Source organism: Mesocricetus auratus, unplaced genomic scaffold (assembly GCF_017639785.1).
Source record: "Mesocricetus auratus isolate SY011 unplaced genomic scaffold, BCM_Maur_2.0 Super-Scaffold_100018, whole genome shotgun sequence".
In the NCBI taxonomy this organism is placed as follows: Eukaryota; Metazoa; Chordata; class Mammalia; order Rodentia; family Cricetidae; genus Mesocricetus; species Mesocricetus auratus.
In genome coordinates, this window is record NW_024429199.1 from 18,465,103 (window position 1) to 18,489,599 (window position 24,497).

The following is a 24,497-nucleotide window of genomic DNA, read 5'->3' on the forward strand; positions in this document are numbered from 1 at the left end:
ACAGATGGTTGTGAGCCACCATATGGTTGCTGGGAATTGAACTCAGGACCTCTGGAAGAGCAGCCAGTGCTCTTAACCTCTGAGCCATCTCTCCAGCCCCATCCCTTTCTTTCTATAGTAATAAAAAGCCTTTCTTAGTCTATTATGAAAAGCATACGATGCTCTGCTGCTTTAACTTTTTCCATTTAAAATATAATATGGTGCTATTCACAATAGCTAAATTATAGAATTCACCAAGATGCATTTCAGCAGATGAATAAAATGTATAGATACACAAGTTTTGTTTAGTTCTAACAAAGAATGCAATTATGTCATTTGAAGAAAAAAACAGAACAAGAGATCATCATATTATGTAAAATAATCCACACACACCACAGGAGAATGAAAACACCATGCTTTCTTTTATCTCTAGGAGATAAAAAGATATGAAACTAAAAGGGAAAGACCTGGGAATTACAAGGAGGGTTAAGAATGAGTGGTAGATTAATATAATGAAAGTATATTATATGTACATATGGAGATGCCACCAAGAAATCTCTTCATGTATACAATTAATATATGCAATAAAAAGTTTAAAAACAATAAAAGCATTCAAAAATGCATCAGTAGCCACTAATGCTTGCGTAGTGTTTAAATGTAGTTTTAAATATTCTGCGCATAGTAGTCTACACACCTGTGCATCACCATGCTTTCCCACCACGATGTTTGCCTCACTGTAGCCCGGAAACCTGGAACCAAGCAATTATGGACTGAAACAGCAGAACTACTATGAGAATAATCAAGGCTTGCTCTGCTCTGTGTCAGCTGGAGGGCTAAGAACAGAAACTGAAATTATACTGTCTAGACCTTGTTGGAGATAGTGTGTCATTGTGCAGGTGGGCTTTGAGGTCTCTTTTTACCAAGCTTCCCTCAGTATGACAGTCAGTTGACTTCCTGTTGCCCATAGCATGTAGCACTCTCGGCTCCATTACCATGACTGCCTGCTTGCTGTCATGCTCCCTTTCATAATGATAATGGACTGAACTTCTGAAACTGTAAGCAAGCTGCCTCAATTAAAATGTTTCCTCTATAAAAACAAGGGAAAGACCTGTATGACAAGAACTTTAAGTCTCTAAATAAAAATGGCAATGTTACCAAAAGCAATCTACAGACTCAGTGCAATCCCCCATCAAGATCCCTTCACAATTCTTCACAGATCTTGAAAGAACATCACTCAATTTCATGTGGAAAAACAACAACAGCAAAAAACAGAATAGCTAAAACAATCCTGTACAAGAAAGGAACTTCAAGAAGCATTACCATCTCTGACTTCACACTCTACTATAGATCTATACTAATAAAAACAGTTTGGTACTGGCATAAAATTAGACATGTGGACCAATGGAATCAAATTGAAAGACCCAGACATTAATCTACACATCTATGAACACATGATTTTTGACAAAGAAGCCAAAAAGATACAATGGAAAAAGGAACTCTAACCCTTGACAGGATTTAACATGCATGGCCTCTTGTCTACTTCCTAATTAAATAGGCATTTCTAGCTAGACCTTGGATTTGCCCATTACTCTTCACATTCCTATCAGTATCCTGGACTTCCCATCTGTTACCACTGATCTCGTATCATTCTAGATTTGCTGTGACAAAATACCCACAACAAGTTACTTAAAAAGGAAGAAAAAATTTTCCAGTTGTGGTTGCACACATCTTAAACCCAGCACTACAAGGCAGAGGCAGGCAGAATTCTGGGAGTTTGAGGCCATCCTGGTCTACATAGTTTCAGGACAGCCAGAGTTATGACCAAAATTATGTCTCAAAAAAGAAAAAGGAAGAAAATGTCATTTTGTATTTCAGTCCAGAGATTTCAGTTCACAGTCACTTGGCATTAATATTTCTGGATCTGCATTGAAGTAGAATATTATTATACAAAGAGCCTGATGGAATGAACTTATGAATAGTAGCTGTGCAATAAAGAGAGAGAATAAGAGCAGGAATTGGGAACAAAGCATATTCTTAAACATTGTGTATATTAGCTACTTTTCTTGTTACGATGACAAAATTTCCTGCTAGACAGGACTTAAAAGATTTGTTTTGGCTCATGGTGTCACAGGGGTCTAGGCATAGTCATTTGACCCCATGTGTTCTGGTAGAAGAACATCTTGCCAGTGGGAACAAGTGGCTAAGAAGAGCTATTTATTTCATGACCAACCAGAAAGCCTAGTGAGGGAATGTCGGCACATGCTTCAATTTTTTCCTTTTCTACTGTTTGCACCCCGAGTTCCTGGCCTACAGTAATAATACCACTCACATTCAGTAGGAAGCTTCTCTCCTCTGTTAATCCTTTCTGGAAACACCCTCAGGCACAAACACATCCAGAGGAAAGCCTCAATCTCAAAGATGATTCTGAATCCAGCGAAGATGATATGAAGTTGAACAAAAATCCATCTCAAAGTTCCTGGTACATTCCAGTCACCCATTAAAATATAACTATAGTCACCAGCTCAACCACTGATGACTCAGGGCCTAAACATCTTGCTGTTTACCAAAATTGCTTCCGCTAAACACTGTTGCACTGTGGATTTAAGCTTCAACACATGAGCTTTGGAAACTCATTTCAGATCAAAGCTAATGCAATGTAGATAGAGAATTGTTCACCTGGGTTGAGAGTGGTCTCTTTTCTTCTATGAACATGCTCACAATTTAACCTTTTGTAACTGTGGGTTGAGTGCTTTATTATTATTTTTCTATAACCTAGACATGAGGTGTCCTACTTTTAATGCAATTAAATTTGAACTTTGTTTTAGAAGTAGTGGGGAGAGTGCCCTGATCCAGAAGTTACTTTCCTCTTAAGTCTATCTTGTCCTCTTTAACCAAATTGCTATGAGCACTATCTTGACTTCTCTCACTGCCTACAAACAATTGTATTGGTTATAAGACCATCCTTGGCTTAAATTCTCCCACACTTCATTTCAAATAAAGTTAGCACTTTGATAGAGAACTTCAGCCATCCTACGGATGAGACATCTCTTCTGTTTAGATGGAGTGTTGGGAGGAGATAGGAGCCTCCAGCCTTTGTAGTGGAACCTCTTCTGAGTGGAACCTCTGTCCTATGGATGAGATGGGATGAGAGTAACCATAGCATCAGTCTCCTTAACCAAGTTCACACCTCTGTTATGCCTCTGTGCTAAATAAGGGTGGACAGAAGAAGGAATGAGTGAGTAGAGGTAGGTGGAAGAAGGGAGCATATGACCTGTTAATTTGGTAGCGGGAATTTGTTCTTTATACAATCTAGCCATGGTGATTGATGAATGCCCACATGTGGCTCCTCACATGGCAGATAGAGGGAAAGGAAATTCATGGACTTGGCCTTGGTTGCACTTGTTTACAGTGAAGTTATCCCTGTGTTGAGCTAGCAGAAAGCAGGGGAGGCATGGGCCAGGATTTGAATGTCCCCAAATCCTCCTTGTTCACTCTGAGTTATAGTAGAGTTTATTTAACAATTAAAAAAAACATATTTCTGCCCTTATGGTAATTTTCATGCACAGTTGATTGTGTTTTTAAAAATTAATCTTTATCATAGATACTTGTTTTTTTTTTTTTTTTTCTGTCGGGTAGGCCTCATGCTGTCCCTTCAGGAGTGAACTCTTGGAAGATGTTACTTTTGAGAAAGGCGCTTCAATCCAGGTGGAAAGAAAACAAATGATTAATAATTCAAAAGAAGACTAGAGAGATAGCTTACTGGTTAAGAGTACTTGCTACTCTTCTATAAGACCTGAGTTCACTTCCCAACACTCATGTCTGGAGCCCATAACTGCCTGTAACTCCAGCTCCAGGGGATCCAATTGTCGCACCTGCTGTGCAGCCTGCATCCGAGAATGTAGTGAGGTGGTCGGGATAGATGACACAGAGACCGGTCGGTTGCTTTAAGAAAACTTTATGCTTCCCAAGTCAGCTTAGGAGGAGACCCCCAAGAAAAAATGCTTCCCTTTTTAAGGACTTCTGTTTGTACTAAGAGAATGCATGTATTGCCTTTATTGCCAGGAGAATGTGTGTGTGTGTGTGTGTGTGTGTGTGTGTGTGTGTGTGAGTCTTCATTGCAAGCGCTAAGAGGTCTCTCCCTTGTAGGAGGGAGGAGCTTTATATACATGTTTACAGCACAGTGGAAAAACCCCAGGTAGAAGAGATAGTTGTTTTCCTCCTGCTAGATGTTGATGTCAGAGGGTCAAGGCTGGGGCAGTAAGCCAGGACTAGAAAACAGAAAGCACTTGGACTGGAAAACAAGTTACACTTGTAGGCTGACCAGCAACTCACAGAGACCCCATGGGGCTGGGGCCCAACAGACTTCTGCCATCCATCTACATACAATTCTCCAACCAAGCTCTCACAGCTCTCCCAGACTTCTCACCCTCCTGGCTGGTGGTTTAATCTCTGGCCCCAGAATCGGGGAGACACAGCAGGGAGCAGGAAGAGGCATCTAGCCATGGGGGATCAAAGTCATGGTGTTTCAGTGAGCAAGCCCTTAAGGGAGCCCTATCAAGAGCTTTATGGCACTGAATTGTTTTCAGTAAACATGTTTTCAGTAAACATTATCTCACAGCTGCCTGCTCCCAGGCTGAAGGGGAAGTGGGTTTCTGCTCAAGGTCTGGTGTCCCCACAAATATCCCCTATGAAAGACTAAGTATTGGCTCAGGACCCCCAAAACCAAGTTCTCAGCACAAAGGAGATTTATTTGCCACAGAGGGACAGAGGGCAGGAGATAAGAGACAAAGACAGGAGAGAGAGGATGAAGGGAAAGAGAACAAGAGAAAGTGGAGTATTTTCCCTGGAGGGACAAAGGACTGCCTCTGAATAGAGGGGAGACAGGCATGGCAAATAGGAATCAATTTATAAAAGTACATAGGGAAACCGTGTGTTACGATGAGGTTTTCATTTTAATTGGGCATGTTAATTAGGTGAGACGAAGGTGGCTTCTGATTGTTGGACTTCAGGACCTTGGTAGTCAGCTTCAGGAGGGGAAGTGACCAAATAAGGGAATAGATTTCAGTGGCTAGCTTTAGGAATGTAATCTAGTAGTTTTAAAAGGAAATAGGAGCTGGGCGGTGGTGGTGCACGCCTTTAATCTCAGCACTCGGGAGGCAGAGGCAGGCGGATCTCTGTGAGTTCGAGGCCTGGCTGGACCGATAGCCTCCAAAACAATACAGAGAAACCCTGTCTCGTAAAAACCAAAACCAAAAAAAAAAAAAAAAAAAAAAAAAGGAAATAGGAGAGAAGGGCAAAGCCTGCCAGAGCCATGCTCACCACACTGAAGCTGGCCAGAGTGCCTTCCTTCTGGCCTTCAAGGGCACCTGCACAAATATAGTCCATATAAGTTCACCCAGGCACACATAAATAAACATAATAAATAATAAAAACAAAACATTGAACACCTATAAAACAAAACCAGATTCTTATTGATACACAAAGAAAACAAATTTAATACTTTAACTTAAACCTCAAAATGTAGTAATATTTTAGTTATAATTTTAACACAGCTTATAGTATTGATTGAATACTTGATCAAACATTGAGGAAGAAGAGTAAAATAATATCTTTGTCTTTAATGAAGTGAAGGTAATATTATAAATTATTCTTTTATGTTATCATGCATAATGAAAATGAAAGAAAAAACATTTTGAAGAGAAAATATGTCCCTCCCCCAAGTTTTAAAGAGTGTGAAAGTTAAAATATGTCATTGTGAAATATGTTTTTGAGACAAGTTCTCATACTGGCCTTGAACTTGGTTGTTGAGGAGGCTGGTCTTGGGAATAGGGGTCAAGGGTAAATACTGTAGGTGCATCCCACAGGATTCCATGGTAGGACAACATTTTCTATGAGAGGGACAATAGAAGAGATGGGATCAATTCAAGCTGGAGCTCCTGTCTTACTAAAGTGTGGATCCCCAGGAGTTATGTCTGAGCAAGTTATACATTAGGATGTCCTCATTGTCTTCTCCCCTAAATCTAGATGCCAGCGCAGCGACTCAGTTGTCTTGAAGGTTTCTAGGAATATGGCTGAGGTGACTGTGGGGAAGCAAGAAGTTATGACTAGCCACATGATAGACAAATGGAGTCCAGTCACCACTGGCATCTCTGGGAAGCCATATGGAACATACGTGAAGCATTTTATCAAGGCAGTGAGGAGAGTCAACTACACATAGGTGTCTACAGCAAGGAGCTGAGTAAGACCTGTCACTAGGAACTGTCAACATGTGGGCACATCTGTCCTGCTGTTCTTGCTGACTATGTCTGAGAATGACTTTCTGACAAAGATGTAGTGACTAGTTATGTGAAATCATAATGTCGCATTTGAATTTTATGACTCTGAGGTGTATATTGCCAGTGTTTGCTTCCTCACAGAGGCTTATCAACAGAGACCAGACTGAATCCTGCTCTTCTCCATACTCCTGATCTCAAGCTATGATCATCCTGTAAAGAAGAGGGAATAGATGCCTTTCGTCATCAGAAGTGTTGTAATGACAAACTTTAGCTTGTTGGTGAGAGACTATGGAAGTTAAATGAATAAACAGTTTCTGCATAACCTAAAGCAGGCTACTATGACACTAGGAGACTGAACACAAGGCAAAAATAAACTTTGAGGTCTCTTTGGAAGAAACAAGAAACAAAACATAGAAATGGAAGCAAAAATTACAAGAATCTTATACAATCCATCCAGGACTATCCTGATCCATACAGTCAATACTGAACATTCTGAGGAAAAGCAAAGATGGTGAGCTTGGAAAGGATAAGAATTCATGGAGTTATTTTTAAATTCTCTGTGCTAGAAAGAAAAAGCATGGAAGTAGGTGTACCCGGGGCTAGACTGAATTGGAAAAGTAAGCTAATGTGCTACAGTGATACAGACAGATACAGGAAGCCCAAGTGCACACAGCGGTGGTGCAGAAAGAATGAGATTAGGTGCTGATAGAGACTTAGGAGTTATTGTTGAACTGGGGTATTACTAAGGCCAAGATTAAATGGAAACTAAAGGTTTTGATGATAAGGAGCTCACAAAATGATAGCAAGACAGATGGCAGCCGATATCAAAATGGAAACATACAAATTCTGGCATTAGCATTGAAGAACAAACAGAAATAGCACTTTAGTCTATATATATATGCCTTACTTAGTGTATTAACCCTAGCATGTAGAAAACCTCTGAATCTACCTGCATTTACGATTTCCAGCCTGTTTATGGCTTTCAGACTGTTACAGGTATGGGATTGTTCAGAGATTTGCCAACCTGACAATGAATAAATTTTAGTAAACAAGAGTCTTTTTAAATACTGGCCAGGACGATGGATACTGACCTGGTCCATATGTGAGACTGGTGCTCAGAGTTTAGCTCTGAATTACATTAGTTGGGGACTTATAAAGGCAAAATTCACAAGGCTACATACTTCGCGCCTTCAAGCAATTAGTTCAGTTTCAACATTTAAATTTGTTCTTGTTTCATTTCTTCCAAAGAGATCTTAAAAGTTTACTTTTCTCTCATCTTCTGTCTCCTAGTTCCACAGAGACAGATGAAGGGCAAAACTCAAAAGACTGTGTGTTCCCTGTCTACAAGTAATCAAATACACACACACACACACACACACACACACACACACACACACACACTCAGGACAACCAAACATAAATGCACATGCATGTTATTTTACATGACCACAACCCCCAGAATCCCAGGAAGTTATCTATCTTTGGGCAAGTGGGATTTACAAGGTTGAGGCATTTTTAATTTATAGATCTCTTAAGCACAGCCATCGCACAGACCTGGAAGAAAATGAGGTGAGGAAAGAAACTACTGCTAGGGAGTGAGAAGACAAAATATTACAGTTACACACTGAAAATTTTACCCTACCATCAGCACATGAGTTCTTTTTAGAGAAAAGAATATATCAAAGATTTAAGTAACGTGATGTGTATTTTTTCTATAGTGTGTGTGTGTGTGTGTGTGTGTGTGTGTGTGTGTGTGTGAGATCCAATGGAGCTGGCTGTTTTTAATTTTCCTTTTGCAGAGACTCCTACGTGAAGACCTAAAACATGAAGAAGAAAAGGGAAGGGGGCAGTACTTTCCTCCCTTGACAGCAATACTCTTTTCTGCTTTTAAGGCGCTGCTCCTCTGCTCTTCCATATTTAGTAACACCAAGGAATCACCATGAGATGCATTAATAACACTGGCAGGTTTATATAGCAGTGCCTGAAGGTAGAAACAAAAGGGATAGAGAGAGTGAGCATTTAGTCATGCTAAGGGAGTCTTTTCAAACTTATCTGAAATATTTAGACAGTATTTTCTAATGTTAATAAAATGTTAATTTCCATTTTATGAAACTTTTGACTTGATCTGCTTCTAGAGAGAGTGGCATGCATGGCTTGAGTTGACTTTGGCATATTTGGCTGGTACCGGCAATTGGGGAGGCAGATGCTTGTCTTCATTTTAATGATGCACAAGCCATCCATGTACTCTTGACTGTGTAGCAACTCTTGTAGCTGCTGTACTGCAGTGTATGTGTTGAGTTCAAGGGAATTCAGAGGAGTTGTGTTAAGTTCCAAGCCTGGAGATAGAGCACAATACCCAGTATTCAGGCATTTACTCACCCAGGAAGTAAGGTTCTGATCCTCAGGTCTCCAGCATACAGAATGTATTTTAAACACACATAGTCTACAATTTGTGTTTTTCTTTAATGGAAATAGAAGTAAATTATTATCTGGTATTCATAGAATCATGAATATCCTTAAATGTCTAAGATGAGAAAACAAGCTCTGTACTAATATTACTATTTGACAATCTATTTGACACCAGAAGTGAGACCTGAACTCTTCCTACACATTGCAAATGTCTTCTCCCAGCATGTGGTTTATTTTAAACTGCTTAAATAGGTTTAAACCTTTTGGGTATGAGTATTCTACCTCCATATATCCATGTATGTGCACCGCAAGAGTACACAGTATCTGGGAGGCCAGGAGAGGGGCCTAGGTCCCCTGGAACAGGAGTGACAAGTAGTTGTGAACAGCAATGTGAGTGCTAGGAATCAAACCTTGTTCTTAGCAAGAGCAGCAGGTATTCTTAACCAGTGACACATTTTTTCAGCTCCCGAAACAGGTTAAAACCTTATGCATTCTTATTCAGCTCACGTTTAGCCAGTAATGTTGGTGAGACTTTATGGGTGTAGCTTTTGACATTTCAATAAGACATAATCTCATAGCAAACTCACTTCTCCTCTGTCTTTTACAGTTTTTCTGCTCCTCTTCTGTGGTGACCCCTGTCTCTTAGTTGCAGGAGTTGTACTCTATGTGTATCCATTAAAGGTAGGCTCTTAACTCTGTATTTTGATTGGTTGTAGCTTTCTGTAATGATCTGTCTGTTGCAAAGAGATGTTTTCTTTATGAGGGGTAAGGATTAATGTTATCTGGAGCTATACTGACAAATACTTATGTCGCACCTGCTGTGCGGCCTGCATCTGAGAATGTAGCGAGGTGGTAGGGATAGATGACACAGAGACCGGTCAGGTGGTCGGGATAGATGACACAGAGACCGGTCGGTTGCTTTAAGAAAACTTTATGCTTCCCAAGTCAGCTTAGGAGGAGACCCCAGTCCGCTTAGGAGAGAGAAGTCTCAGGAGAAGTCTCTCTAAGAAAAAGGAGCTTCCCTTTTTAAGGACTTCTGCCATTCATCTACATACCATTCTTTCCTCCTGGCTGGTGGTTTAATCTCCGGCCCCAGAATGGGGGAGACACCACAGGGAAACAGGAAGAGGCATCTAGCCGTAGGGGGTGTGAAAGGCCTGGTATTTTAGTGAGCAAGCCCTTATCTGAGCCCTATCAAGAGCTTTAAAGCACTGAATTGTTTTCAGTAAACATTACACAGATGCCTGCTCCCAGGCCGAAGGGGAAGTGGGTTTCTGCTCAAGGTCTGGTGTCCCCACATACTTAGAATATAGTTAGGATTTATGCCAGTTTAGTAAAGTTGTAACTGTAGATTCTCCTCCAAGACCCATGACTTCATTAGCCCTAGGTATACATATAGGTTTCCAATACCAGGCATGAGGTCCCCCCTGTTAAGTAGGTCTTAAGTCCCATTAGAGCTGCTGGTTACCACAAGGCATGTGTTCACTACGGCACTTTTAGGGTTTCTGTACCATGCTGGCCATTGTTGTAGTTCATAGGCAGAATATCTGGGTAGGACTATTGGTTGCGACCATCTTTTGGAAGCTTGCATGATGCCTTCTGGCACCATGAAAGCTAGTCTTTAGGGAGGAGGCTTTCAGGTCTGTCCCAAGTCAGGGGCCTGTGGTCCCTGTGTCTAAAGCGCATAGTGTCTTCACCAATAGGCATGCCTAAGTGGATGGGAGAAAGTCCATGAGGCCTCAATCCTACTACACAAATAACTATGATGTTGGGGAAGTCCTTTGTCAGTAAAGCACTGCTGGCCAATAGGAATCTAGATAGGTGGGACTAGGAGTCCAGGAGGTCTCTAGGAAGGAGAAACACAGGAGTCGAGATGTAACGCCATGGGGTAGGAAGCCCGGAAAGTTCTCCGGTGAGAGAAATACTTAGATTAACAATTATGGGGTAATTACTTAAGTCAGAGCTAGCCAGTAAGAAACAAGCAAGGCCAATAGCTTCATAATTAATATAGCCTCTTGTGTGTTATTTGGGGACTACAATGCAGCAGAGCCCAGGCGACTGGCAGGTGATAAACCAAAGCAGCTAGCAAGGAAAAGCCTCCCTTTACACTATGACAACTAAGAAATGCTAAGAGTGGAAGAAATAGTCTCCTCCAGGGAAGAGCACACCCATTGGACAGCCCTGAGAACATACATACAAGTAATTATTACACAGTAGACTGAGAAAGTTATATTTAGGAATATATATATATATATATATATATATACACGCATGCATTTAACAATCATTAATGAAAAAGGAAGCCATGAATTTAAAATAATTTATGGGAGGGTGTGGAGGGAGGGAAGGGAAGCTAGAAAGGATGTAATTATTTTAATCTCAAAAATAGAAGAAAAACAAAAACTTATGCATTATTGCTCAAAGTAATAAAGCAGTATCTCATCATTTCCCAAACTTTGCAATTTATTATATTTATGAGTTTAATCTAAATGACTTTCAAGTGTGCTATGACATATGGATACTTTTCATACATATAAATAATTACCCTCTTTAATGAAATAATCACCATTTTTATACTGATTACCTAGGCCACTTATATATTGTGGGGAAAGGGGACCAGTCAAAGAAACACACCCTGAGCAGAGCCAAAGAAACACACTTTGGCCCTGCAACTAGAACCAAAGAAATGTACCCTGACCGTAAACCAGTGCCAAAGAAATACACTTTGTCTCTGGAATCTGAGTCAGTGAAAGAAATAAACCCTGGCCCTAAAATTAGAGCAAAATGGCTAAAAAAGACCAGTGAAAGAAACACGCTTTGGCCCTGAAACCAGAGCCAAATCTGACCCTAACCCTGTACAAAAAACTAACCAATCCTCGAGCAGAGTTCTAGCCAATCTGAGCTCAGCACTAAAATGTGACCAATCCCCACCCTGGAAGCCCTATATAAACCCTGAGTTTGTTCAGCTTGTGGCTGTCCCTACTACCTGGCTGTCCTCTGCCACATTGGCAGAGGGCAGCCACTCTCCTGGATGCTCCCTTCCAATAAACCACTTCAATGAGCTTTGGCTGAAGAACTTCTTTTGCATTGGGGGTGGAGCAGAGGCGACCCTGGGCAGAGCAGAGCAAGCAGGGCTGTAACACTTTTGCCATGTAAATGTTCCCTTGGCAGAGCAGTGGTGTTACACTCCTCTCCATGCTCTCTGCTCTCCAGGAGCAGAGCTGAACTCTAGCAACTTCGCCAGAGAAACCTCCTGCCGAGTAAAACTGCTACTTCTGGGCAAAAATTCCCAGCTGGAAGACCCTGTCCTGTTAGCTGATACACTGGGGAAGCCTTTTCCAGAGGCAAGGCTGTAAGCTGCTAAGCTTACTACAACCTGTGGTAGTCCTTGGCTCCAGAGCTCCAGGTACCTTTCCAGCTGAGCTGTGTAACACTCAGTGTTCTGTGACTCCCGAGTGCCAGAATACCTGTCTCCTCCCGAAACGCTTACATATATGAAGCTGCATTTATGCATTTGTGTGATCATTTATAGGCTTGCTACTAGATTGCTGTGGTTTTGGTTTGCTCTAAGGCAATACAACATTTCAATTATGATTGATTTGTAATATGCATTGCTAATTGGGCAAGCTCTTCTATCCATTTTTTCCTGGCTTTACTTGGCTGCCTAATCATTTACACCCTAGTTTTTCAGGTTCATAATGAACTTAACTAGGATTTTGAAAAAAACTCAAATTGTATGTATATATGTATGTGAAGATATTATAATAGGTATCAGTTATTTCTAAGACTATCGTCTCATGTACTTGATAATTTATTTAATTTAATAATTTTTGTACTAGTACCATGCATTCATTTTATTTTATTCTTGATGTTCTTGTGGATTTGTTTTCTTGACATAGGGGTCTCATACAGTCTGGGCTGACCTCAAACTCTCTAGGTAGCCAATCTGTTTTTGAACTCCTGGTCTTCCTGCCTCCACTTTCCAAGTTCTGAGATTATAGGCATATGTTCAGCTAAAGCTATTATGATCTGAATATGAGATGCCCCTCACAGATTTGTCATTCGAGGTTTGATCTTCAGCCAGTGACACTAGTTGAGGAGGTTTTGAAACTTGCAGAGATGGGACATAGTTGGAGATCTTGGAGGCAATGTTGCCCTGGTTTGCTTTTCCTCCCCTTCCTCCTTCTTTCCTCTCCTTCCTATTTTTTCATAAACTGAAGTTTTTCCATCACATGCTACTTCAACCAAAACACATGTACACACACATGCATACACATGTATACACACACCACACCATACACACGTGCACATTGTTAAGAAGTAGTAATGGAAGATACCTTGGCAGGTTGAGTCCAAGGTATTCTGCAAAGAGGTCACACCACGCAACAGATCTTATGTAAGAGGTTTATTGGGGAGGAGGAATGAAAGACTGTCTTGGAGTGAGGACATGAGAGAGAAATAAAGACAGACAAATAGAAAGACCAGAAGATAGAGAGAAAAAACAAGAAAGCAAGAGATGTGATGGCAGGGACCTTTTAAAGGGTTGATGACTTCTGATTACGTAACTGCTGAGTCTCTGAGGACAGGCTGCAGGAACACCTGGTTTCTAACACATGTACCACACACACACACACACACACACACACACACACACACATCTCCCCCATACACACCATATGTTTATACATGTTTTCTTATACATCATATTTTTATCTATGTTTTCCTCATATTTGTTGCCTGAATTGATTTATAACCATAAATCTGTAAATCATGAGAGTTTTAATAACCCAGTTATTGAATCCATGATATTTTGTAGTATTGAAATGATGTAATTTATCTATTCCCTTATTGAGGAGTTAATTCTAACTCTTATGAAGAAAGTTGTGAAAAAATTCCTTTTGTGGTCTCCCTGACCACTTTATTGTTTATCTGAGCACAAACAGCACATCTAACAGTGGTGTCTTTAACCAGGAGGGTGTCTTGGTGGGGATCCAAAACCAGTCACCTTCTCAAACTTACTGACCTGTCATATGGTAACATCTATTATCCTTGTTTATTCTGTGTGGCCAGTTCTCATTTTTCCCAATCAGTTTCATCTGGCCTGTATTCCGGGTGGTCCAGTAAGCTGGGCTCCAACAGGGATACCAAGACTTGAAGAGGTTCCACTGGTTCTAGGGCCACTTCCTGGGCAGTAAAGTCATCCATTCTGTGGCCTCTGGCTTCCAAGGAACCCTTCCCCCCCAGTTGTATTTTGCCATGGATAGTGGACACCCCCTTGGATAATGATATAGCTTCCAGTAGAGCTAAGATTCCTTCTCTATTTCTTATCTCATTTCCTGCTTGGGCTAGCAATACTCTTTCCCTGTATGTATCCCCATGGACATAGGCCATTGTGAAAGCATATTGACTGTCAGTGTATATTGTGATAGTTTTGTCTTTTCCGTCGATGGAGTGTTCAAGTCAAAGCTAAAAGCTCAGCTCTTTAAGTTGAGGTTACCCTGCTTAAAGATTATTTTCCGGATAGTCCTAACTTGGGTCACCATCACTGTCCCTGAATTTCATCCTGATTTGGAAGAAAATGCTCCTATCTGTGAACAATACCAAAATCTGGTGTTGTCAGTTCCAGGTCAGTCAAATCAGGCCTGAAAGAGATTATGTCAGTCAGTTCAAGACAGTTATTCAGGGCTGACATCTTATGGAACTGAAGGTAAGGTAAGGTTGACCCAAAAGAAAGCCTTGCTATTGGATCATCTGGGTGTTGGACATCTATCTCTCATATGCTCCACTTGAGAGGGCCTCAGCAGAGTATGGGGGCAATGAGAAACCTTTTTTTTTCTTGGTTTTTTGAGACAGGATTTCTCTGTATTCCTTTGAAGCCTGTCCTGGAACTTGCTCTGTAGACCACACTGGCCTCGAATTCACAGAGATCCACCTGCCTCTGCCTCCAGAGTGCTGGAATTAAAGGCATGCACCACGAACACTCAGTAAGAAACAGTTCTTGTCCTAAAGTTAATTTGTCAGCTTCTTTTACTAGCATGGATGTGACAGCTATGACATTTATATATGCTGGCCATCTGGTTTTGACTGGGTCAAGTCTCTTGGGCACATATCCCACTGATCTTTTTCGGGATCCCAGGTTTTGCATGAGAACTGCCTTGGCAATGCTTCTGGTTTCATTCACATACAAGTAAAAGGTAGTTTTGTGGCCTGAAGACTCTGTTTCCCAGGGCTTGGACAGTTTCTAAAAGGCCTTTTGTTGCCTGTTTATATTCCCTCTCAGAGGTCAAAGCTATGAGGTCGTCTACACATTGGAGCAGGGTGCTTTGTGGGTATTTTTGTCTCAATTCCAATAGGTCTGTACTCAGAGCTTTATTAGAAAAAGTGAGTTTTTGAACCCTTGTACAAACAGAGCTCAGGTTAACTAACCAGTATATTCACCCCCTGTGGTGGTATATTCAAAAGCAACTATGGTTGACTGTGGCAAATAGGAGGCAGAAGAAAGCATCTTTTAGATCCAGGACCATCTTTTAGATCTTCTTTTGGAGGGCGAAACACTTAGGATGTTAGGGTTCAGTACTATGGGGTAGATGATTTTGATTCACTTGCTGACTTCCCTTAAATCCTGAACTGGTTAATGTCAAGTGTCAGCCTTCAGAACAGGGAGCAAGGGAGTATTCCATGGGGAGTGACAGGGACAAGAATTCTTGCTTCCTTCAACTGGTTGATATACTTAATGATTCTTTGTCTGGCATCCTGGTTCATGGGGTATTGTTTGACCTATACTGGTGTTGCAGAACTTAATAACTGAACTATGATGAATGATTGGTATGCTGCTAAGCCTGGTGGGTGCCCCTTGGGTCCTAACATCTAGGTACCTTGCTTTAAGTTCCTGCATGTGTCCTGAGGATAACTTCCTATCTGGTGGCTGAGTCCTTGTGTAAGAGGTACTCCTCAGATAGAGAACAGATGACCAGAATATTGGTAAGAGCTTGACCAGAGTCCACAGTTAGACTAGTCAAGTTCCCCCTGAAGAGACGGTGGCTCTGAGTTTTTGTAGTAAGTCATTTCCAATCAATGGGTATGGGCAGTCTGGCATAATAAGAAAAGAATGATTCACAGTACCTTGTCCTAGGTCTATGGTCCAAAAGGTTGTCTATGGAAACTATATTGTATGGTATGTCGCTCCTTGGACTACTGTTTTCCTAGAGGTTAGTGGTCCAAGGGAATCTGTCAAGGCAGAGTGTGCTGCTCTGGTATGTATTAGAAAGTTAACAGTTTTGTTCCCTAATCTTGCAGTCACCTTCAGCTCCTAGGGACTAAGTCTTATGCAACTCAGGCCCCATCAATTTTCAGATAGCTGAAAGATGGAGTAGCTCTGCTCTTTTTCTTTTCTGCTAGGACAGTCATTCTTACAGTGACCTTTCTGCTTGCAACAAACACACTGTTTCTTTACCAGACATTTTCTTTCCCTTTCTCGTGGTCTATTTTCCTTTCTCTAATTTCTCCCTTGAATGTTTCCCTAAAGCAGCGATGACCACTCAGGAAGAGTTTCATTCCCTGTCTATCTTTGGCTGAATCTTGACTGTTGTAAACTTCCTGAACAGTTTCTAATAGTTGAGACCTATTCATCCCTCCAAATCCCTCTAATTTCTGGAGCTTTTTCCTTATGTCTGGTGCTGACTGCATGGCAACGGCCACATTGGTGGATCTTTGGTTTTTAAGGGCATCTGAGTCTATGGGAGTCAATATTGGGTATTACTCAGAGAGCATTTCCATACACCCAGCGGGAGATTCATCAGAATTGTGAATTACCTGACTTACCTTGGACCAGTTGGTAGTTTCCTGGCTATCACTATTAATCCTCCCAACAATGTCTGGCAAAATGTATCCATCAGCTTTTAACCTTCATTGGCATTAGGATTGAAACTGGGTCAGGTGGATGGAAGGGTCCTCTCTATCCAGGTGTCTGCATCAGGCAGTGTCTTGCTACCTGGTCTCAGAGTCAACTTCCAAAGTTCTAGCTGGATTCAGTCCTTACCCATAAACAGAGTGGTCAAGAGCTGCTGGCAGTCATCCCAAGTCAGCTGGTGTGTATAAAAACAGTTTCCAACAGGCTGATGAAGGCGTGCAGCTTCTCTGAAAATAAAATCACTGATGGTGAGGGGAATATATACCATAAAGGCATTTCCCTCAAGGAGAGAACAGATGGTACTTCCTAAGCCTCAGACAAAACTTCGAGAGAAGGGACTGGGTGTTATAAGTCAGCCTCCTGGCCTTCCCTCTGGGGAGAACATTTCCTCCAGACCCTCTTGCATTTCCTATTGGCCCAGTCAGAAAATGGCAGAATATGCATCTCTTCAGGTGGAGTTTCTAGAACCTGTGCTACTTTGGGCTTCTCTACCATTTTGGCCACACCAGGAGGACCCTGACCCTCAAAGACTGTAAATTTTCAAGCATAGGAGTGGTTGAAGGGCAAGGGTCAGTCAATGACTGGCATAGGGAAACTGATCAGTTTGATAAGGAGAGCTGGTCACAACATTCCAGACTACCTTGACTGCCTGGGATGCAAAGATCCCTCAGATAGCCCTCCCATCTTAAAGGAGGGCCACTCATGTTCTCAAAGGCATCCAGGGGAGAAATGAATTCCATAGTCGTCCCCATCCAAGAAGCTCCTCTAAAAATGTTTTAATATAGTAAAATTCCCTCCCCAAGGGCAAGTGACAGACTGACTTCAAAAGACAGAAACAAACAATGCAGATACATTAACAACTGTTAGGAGGCTGGGATCATCCAGAGGTTCACCAATCTGACAAGATAATTTAATAAGAACAGTCTTTTATTTTCAGATAGTGGCCATGAACAAACCAAACACTGAAAATTCTAGATAAGGTCCATTAGTCTAAGGATTTTAAAGTTACAATTTGGGGGGATTGCATTAACTCATATCATGCACGGGTGCAACAAAGCTTAACTTTTCTAACAGATGTCAGGCAGATCCCTCAGTTATCCCAAACAAGCAAGCATCATATACCAAAAGAGAACTAGCAGTTAGCCTGTTAGCCTTGTTAATCAATTATCTTGTAAGAACAGCTGAGGCAGTGAAAGATTTTACAAGATTGAACAGTTTTTTAGAATAATCCAACTATTCCAGAATAATCTAACTATCCCAGGAAAAGGGAAGTCCTGGGTACAGGACACAGCATATACAAACTAGAGGCTTACATGATAAAGGTATTTTTGTGTATATATATATGTGTGTATATATATGTATATATATGTAATTAAAACCCTAAATAAGGGCTGGAGAGATGGCTCAGAGGTTAAGAGCACTGACTGCTCTTCCAGAGGTCCTGAGTTCAATTCCCAGCAACCACATGGTGGCTCACAACCATCCACAATTTAATCTAGTGCTCTCTTCTGGCATGTAGGCAGAACACTGTATATGTAATAAATAAATGTAAAATAAATAAATAAATAAAACCCTAAATAAAATGCTAACCATCATATAACCAGACAAATTACAGATAGCCACCAAGCATTCATTCATCCAGTAGATGGAGTTGGGAGGACTGGGGTACATGCCCCTGGTAATTCCTCATAAAGTCCCTGGACACAGGATCCACAGTGGCATCTGTCACCCCATATTGTGCCCTCATCACTTGGTGAATTCTATAAAAGGAATTTACCTTCTGAGGTGTTCAGATCAGATGACTCTCCATTTGCCTTTTTTTGGGGGGTGTTGGTGGTGTTGGGATGATAGGGCCCCTAAGTGTTCAGGTCCAGTCCCTGGGATCTTGGTGGGACCTCCAAATGTTTTGGAGAGTTTTCCAGAGGTGACCACTCAGATATAGTTTATAGCCAATTGAGTCTTTATTCCAGTGGCTAGGACCACACGCAAGTGTTTTGGGATCTGGGCATGACCTCAGATGTCCAGAAGATGGGTATATATTAATTTAAATTAGAAACAAGCTTGCTTCACATATCAATCCCAGCTCCCTCTCCCTCCTCTCTTCCCTCCCTATTCCCCCACCAGCCACCCCCTCATCCCCCCACCCAATACCTACTCCATTCCCCAGGGAGGGTGAGGCCCTCCATGGGGGAGCTCCAGAGTCTGTCATTTCATCCAGAGCAGGGCCTATGCCCTCCCCCATGTGTCTAGGCTGAGAGAGCATCCCTCATTGTGTGATGGGCACCTAAAGTCCAATTGTATGCCAGGGATAAATACTGATCTACTACCCAAGGTCCCATAGATTGCCGAGGCCTCCTCACTGACACCCACATTCGGGTGGTCTGGATCAGTCCCATGCTGATCTTTCAGCCATTAGTCTGTGGTCCAAGAGCTCCCACTTGTTCAGCTCAGCTGTCTCTGTGGGTTTCTCCAGCCTGGTCTTGACCCCTTTGCTCATCACTCCTCTCTCTTTGCAACTGGGTTCCAGGAGTTCAGTTCAGTGTTTAGCTGTGGGTGTCTGCCTCTGCTTCCATCAATCACTGGATGAAGGTTCTAGGATGGCATATAAGGTAGTCCAATCTCATTATCAGGGTGTGGCATTTAAGGTATCCTCTCCACTATTGCTTAGTTTGCCAGTTAGTGTCATCCTTGTAGATCTCTGGAAATCTCACTAGTGTCACATCTCTCTGCAAACCTAAAATGACTCCTTCTATTATGGTATCTCTCTTCTGGCTCTTCTCTATTCTTACCCCGACTCAACCTTCCTACTCCCTCATGTCCTCCTCTCTCCTCCTCTTCTACCCCTCTCTTTTCCCCAGCTCCCTCTCCCCTCTGCTCAAGAGATCTTGCCCCATTCCCATTCTCTGGGGTACCATGCATATCTTTCTTAGGGTCCTTCCTGTTTCCCAGTGGGATTGTAGGCTGGTACTCCCCTGATCCATGTCTAAAATCCATATGAACACAGTGTTTTTAAAGGCAGAAACCATGTGCTGACATCTTTCTTGGCAGTTGAAAGGGGGCTTCGAAGAAGCCAAGATAAGCAGTTAGCTGGAGGGGGTGAGAAGTGGGGTTCTGCAGAAGCAAGCAGTTTAACAGAATCTAAGCTAAGTGAGCTAGGTTATCCTGACCTTAGATTCCTAGAATAGAGTTTGGTTGTTTTCAGTGGAATATTCTCCATCAAGGATATCAAATTCTAACTAGATGTGAAATGACCTCAGCAGGAATACAAGATGGAGGAACCACTACACTGCCTTTCCCCATCACAGAATGAAGATCCCAATAGAAGAATCTAATTTGCTTTTGTATTTTCATGTATTTAGGCATTTGTTACATAACAATAAAAGCATCAGGATTAAATGATCAAATAGTTATTGTTGTGTTTCTTGACCTTCTTAGATAAGTAAATAAAAGTTCATGTTTGTGTTTCTAGGACAGCCTGAATAGGAACAGAAATATTATACTTGTTAAAATTTTGTTTTTCAGAATCTTAACTGATGGTCAGTTTTTTCTCCCACTTTTATCACAAAACACATTATAAATATTATAATTTAATAAATAAATAATAATAATACATGGCATTATTAATTGAGCTCAAACTTTAAACAGACTGAGGTATATAAAGATAACGCTTTGAGAAAAACCAATAGTGTGCTGAATTTCATTGCCGCCAGTTAATTATGGTCAACTGATACATTTTCAGGAATTTTGTGAAGTGATGAACATCACATTTGTTGCTGGAAATTGGCCATGATAGAAGCTATGTATACCATGGAAACTACCACTATATTTTTATTACTATTTTGTTTTGTTTTCCTTTCCCAGGAAGCCAGTTGTGAAACACTTAACAGCACCCCATTATCAGAAACCTGCTAGTAGGTCAGATGCTTGCATGTGTTATATTAGAAGCGAGAAATTCGAGGCAGCCTACAGCTGCTGTACAGTTGTTTAGTGCAGATGCAGACCATCCACCACACTGTGCAGCTCTCTCTCTAAACACAGACCATCCACCATACCAGATCTCTCTTTTTGCAAAGTTCAGAATGTGAGGTTTCAGGATTCTAGTGCTTTGTAAAACTGCATTAGCTGTACAAAATGCCTACAGAGAGAGCTGATTCTCCAGACTCGGGTTCACAGGGTTTGTTTCCCTTTTAAAGCTGAGTTAAAGGAAAGGACCAGAAAGAAGACATGGAAGTGCAGTTGTTTGCATTTCCTCCCCAGTTACTGGACTTGTTGTTTTTCTTCTTATCAGTCTGCCCCCAATCTTCTTCAGTTTTCATATGTGAGTCTCATGGCTAAATGAAGCTTTGGTGTTATGTTTGTGTCATGAGTCGGGAATAAACTTATTCTTAAAAACAAATAAATGAACAGACCCAAGATTTAGTATAAGGAAAAAAAAATCCTGTGAGGTAATGTAAATGACAATCCAAAGTTAAAAACAAAACACTATTAGTTTTGTTGTAGAAATAAAGAGAGAAAGAGAGAGGGCTTATACTATTTTCAAAAGGTACCATAGTCAATATGGGAAGATGTCTGTGCATTAATTCTTTTAAGAACAATACAATACTGCTATCTGTTAGGCCCCAATCCTGGGCAGAGGGGGAGGAGGACAGGGGTGTGAGGGAGAGTGGTGGAGGATCGGTGACATTGTCTAGAATGATAGTCTGGCCTCAACTAATGCTGGGCAGGACTATAGAAGAATTGCTGGCAGACAGCTGAAAGCTCACAGGCAGCAGAAACCTGCAGAACAGGTTGATCTGCCCAGAAGAGCCCCTTTGCTCATCTCTTCCAACCTCAAGCAAATGGGGCATCTGGCTCCTTGTTGGAGCTCCACATTAACCTCCAGGCTCCTGTATTCCTATTAACAGGTACCTGCGATGCAGCCCACTACGCCACTCCCCACTCCCTGCCTGCCCAGGCAGTGCCCACTGCCCTTCCCAATCCCCACCATCACCAACAGTTCCAGCTTTCTGTTTCTTCTCTCTGTGGCTTCCAGTTCTCCTTTAAAAACCAGCAAGGCTTCTCTCCCCTGCTCTGCTTCTTTCAGCCCCAGAGAGGTAACCATGGCAGTTTTGGACTCCGCTAAATACCTCCAGCTATTTTCCCTCCAACCTAGAGAGAGCCACATGGCATTGTGATAGCCTCGGTTTCACTGTGCCCTCCCTTATAGCATCTTAGTTTCTTTCCCTGTGCCTGTAATAAACTACTTAGACAAAAGGAATTTAAAGAACAAAAGGCTTGCCGAAGGTGGCCAAATATGCTTTTAATCCTAGTACTCAGGAGGCATGGTCAGGCAGATTTCTGAGTTCCATACCAGCCAAATCTACAGAGCTCCAGGACAGCCAGGGATACACAGAGAAACTCTGTCTTGACAAGCAAAACAAAACAAAACAACATCAAATTGAAAAGGTTTTATTTGGGCTCAAGTTCATTTTTCTCATAAGGAAGTCCTGGTCACAGGAACTTTGGTCAAGTTGTACCCACCATCAGGAAACAGAGAACAATAAATGGTTGTGCTCAGTTCACTTTCTTCTTGATGCACAGCCTAGAATCCCAACCCAATGAATGTTGCAACCTGCAGTGTATGACTCTTCCACTTCAATTCATTTAATGGCTAGAACCTCAAAGTGATGCCTAGAGGCGCCTCCCACAGATGTTTCTAGATCAAAGCAATTTGATAAGCTTGCTAAATTCCTGGCTTTGTGCTCCATGGGAAACACTGCCTTCTCTCATGAAGCTCACAATGTAGTGAGAAACCAAGAGTGAAACAGGGATTCTGATAGATGAGTAGGTATACAACCAGTGGTGCTGTGACCATTCAAAGTGCAGTGGACCATCTGCATCACTTAGTCACCTAGAAATGTGACATTCTTAACTTCAGATGACCTCAAGAGCAGTTCTTTGAGAATAAATTCTGATTGTACTACATAAAACTGGGGAATTTGTTGGAAGACTAGACAGATTATAGAAGTAACACACACACATACACACACCAGTTTGCAACAAAAAAAAAAGGGAAAAACAAATCTGAGAGTCCAGCTGCAGTATATTGTAGTCATTTTTGTAAAGCTTCCCTGTCACTCATCTTTCATAACTCCCATGGGCCTTTTATCCTCTTTTGATCAGTGAGGCCATCATTAGCAGAAGTACAAATATTTTATACTGTTATTTTATTTCTTAATTATTTATTCTATGTGTCTTTTACATTAAGTATCTTGTTCCCATTTATTTCCCCATCCTTTCTCATCTGCCCTTCGCCCCTGCACACCTCCCAAATCAAACACAATTTAAGAGAGAAAAAAAGGAAAAATAAAATAATAAATTAAATTAAAAAGGGAAACACTTAAAAAATCTCATCATGGAAGCTGCAATGTGACACAGTGAGTCATGCTGGGAACCCCTTTGTCCATGTGTCTGTCTCACTAAAACCAAAAAGAAATGTGCAGAATACTTAAAAGGCCGAGTACGTCACAGGAAAGTTGAATGCTGCGGTAATAATCTAGGGCGTATTTCTCAAAAATTTAAAAGTTTTAAAAGTTCCATAGTATCACATTAAGGAGTAAGTCACTTTGAATGTATGTCCTATAGTTAGTGTAAGCTTTTTATTTCAGGAAAACCCTATGTGCTACGCTTTTCTATAAACAGATGACACACAGTTGGATCAACTCACCAATGTGCTACGCTTTTCTATAAACAGATGACACACAGTTGGATCAACTCACCAATGGCCTTTGATGCTTATATACTACAAGAGTCCAACCTAAATCTTCTTCCCAAGTTACTCGAAAATGCATTGTAAGGTGTGACAGAGCAAGACGCTACAAAGGTTCTTCCATTTTAGGCTTGACTAGAATCCGATTGCCTTGATGAGAAGCTCTGTGGAAAATTACCCAACTCTATTCTAGGAGCCTGAGGTCAGGATGCCCAAGCCAATTTAGCTTATGTTATACTGTATGCTTGCAAAGAACCCCCTCCAGCTAACTGCTTATCTTAGCTTCTGTTAAACAGCAGCTGTTGAGATGCCAGGGTGTGATTTTTTTTTCCCTTTAAAAACTCTACACTTCGGACACTTGGTGCTATTCTTAATCCCTAGGGAGTAACTTCAGCCAGGTAATGCTTTTCTAAAAAAGACTCCATTTGCATAGGAAATAAGATGAGCAGTTGACAAATGGAATCTCATGAAGGTAGAAAGCTTCTGTGTAGCAAGGGAAACTGTCAGTCAAATAAGAGACAGCCCACAGAATGGGAGGAAACCTTTACTAGTTACACATTCTGATAGAGGATTATTATCCAGAACTAAAGCACTGAACACCAAGAAAATTAATTACCCAATTAAAAATGGGAGCTACAGAACCAAACAGAACATCCCTAAAAGAAGAAATACATATGGCTAGGAAATATTTTTTAAAATGCTAAACCTCCTTAGTCATGAGAAAAATGCTATTAAAACAACTTTAAGATTCCATCTCACCCCAGTCAGAATGGATACTAAGAGTACTGTAACGAGAAGTACGGGTATGGACGTGGGAAAGGAGGATCTTACACAGTGTTGGTGGAACTGAAAACTGGTACAACCACGTTGGAAATCAGTTAGAAGATTTATCAAAAAACGATAGTTCACACAATCCAGCTATTCCTGGGCATCTACTCAAAGAACTCTATGTCCTCTGTCAGGGATAATCATGTCTATGCTTACCTTATTCACAGTACTAATAGATGCAGCTTAAATGCTGGTGAAAGAATAATGAAGATGTGGTCCCTATGCCCACTGTTGTATTCCTCATCTGTAAAGAGAAACTAAATTATGAACATTTCAGGGTTATAAAAAGAAATGGAAAGAATATTTTAAGTGAGGTAACTGACCCACCCCCCCAAAGGATAAATGCTAC

The 24,497-nt window shown here is 41.3% G+C and overlaps 2 long non-coding RNA genes across 2 annotated transcripts in view; one reads left to right on the plus strand and one right to left on the minus strand.

Moving 5' to 3' along the window:
* LOC121132791 overlaps window positions 1-12,136 on the plus strand; it is a 16,110-nt gene extending 3,974 nt beyond the window's left edge. Inside the window, exons 2-3 of the long non-coding RNA XR_005869417.1 lie at window positions 9,271-9,344; window positions 11,877-12,136. This is a non-coding gene — a long non-coding RNA (uncharacterized LOC121132791). The remainder of the gene's footprint in view (window positions 1-9,270; window positions 9,345-11,876) is intronic.
* On the minus strand, window positions 8,051-24,389 carry LOC121132793. The gene is made up of 3 exons (XR_005869419.1): window positions 24,305-24,389; window positions 16,702-16,799; window positions 8,051-8,235 (listed from the first exon to the last, which is right to left on the minus strand). It is a non-coding gene; the product is annotated as an uncharacterized LOC121132793 (long non-coding RNA).
* Window positions 24,390-24,497: the final 108 nt, after the last annotated feature.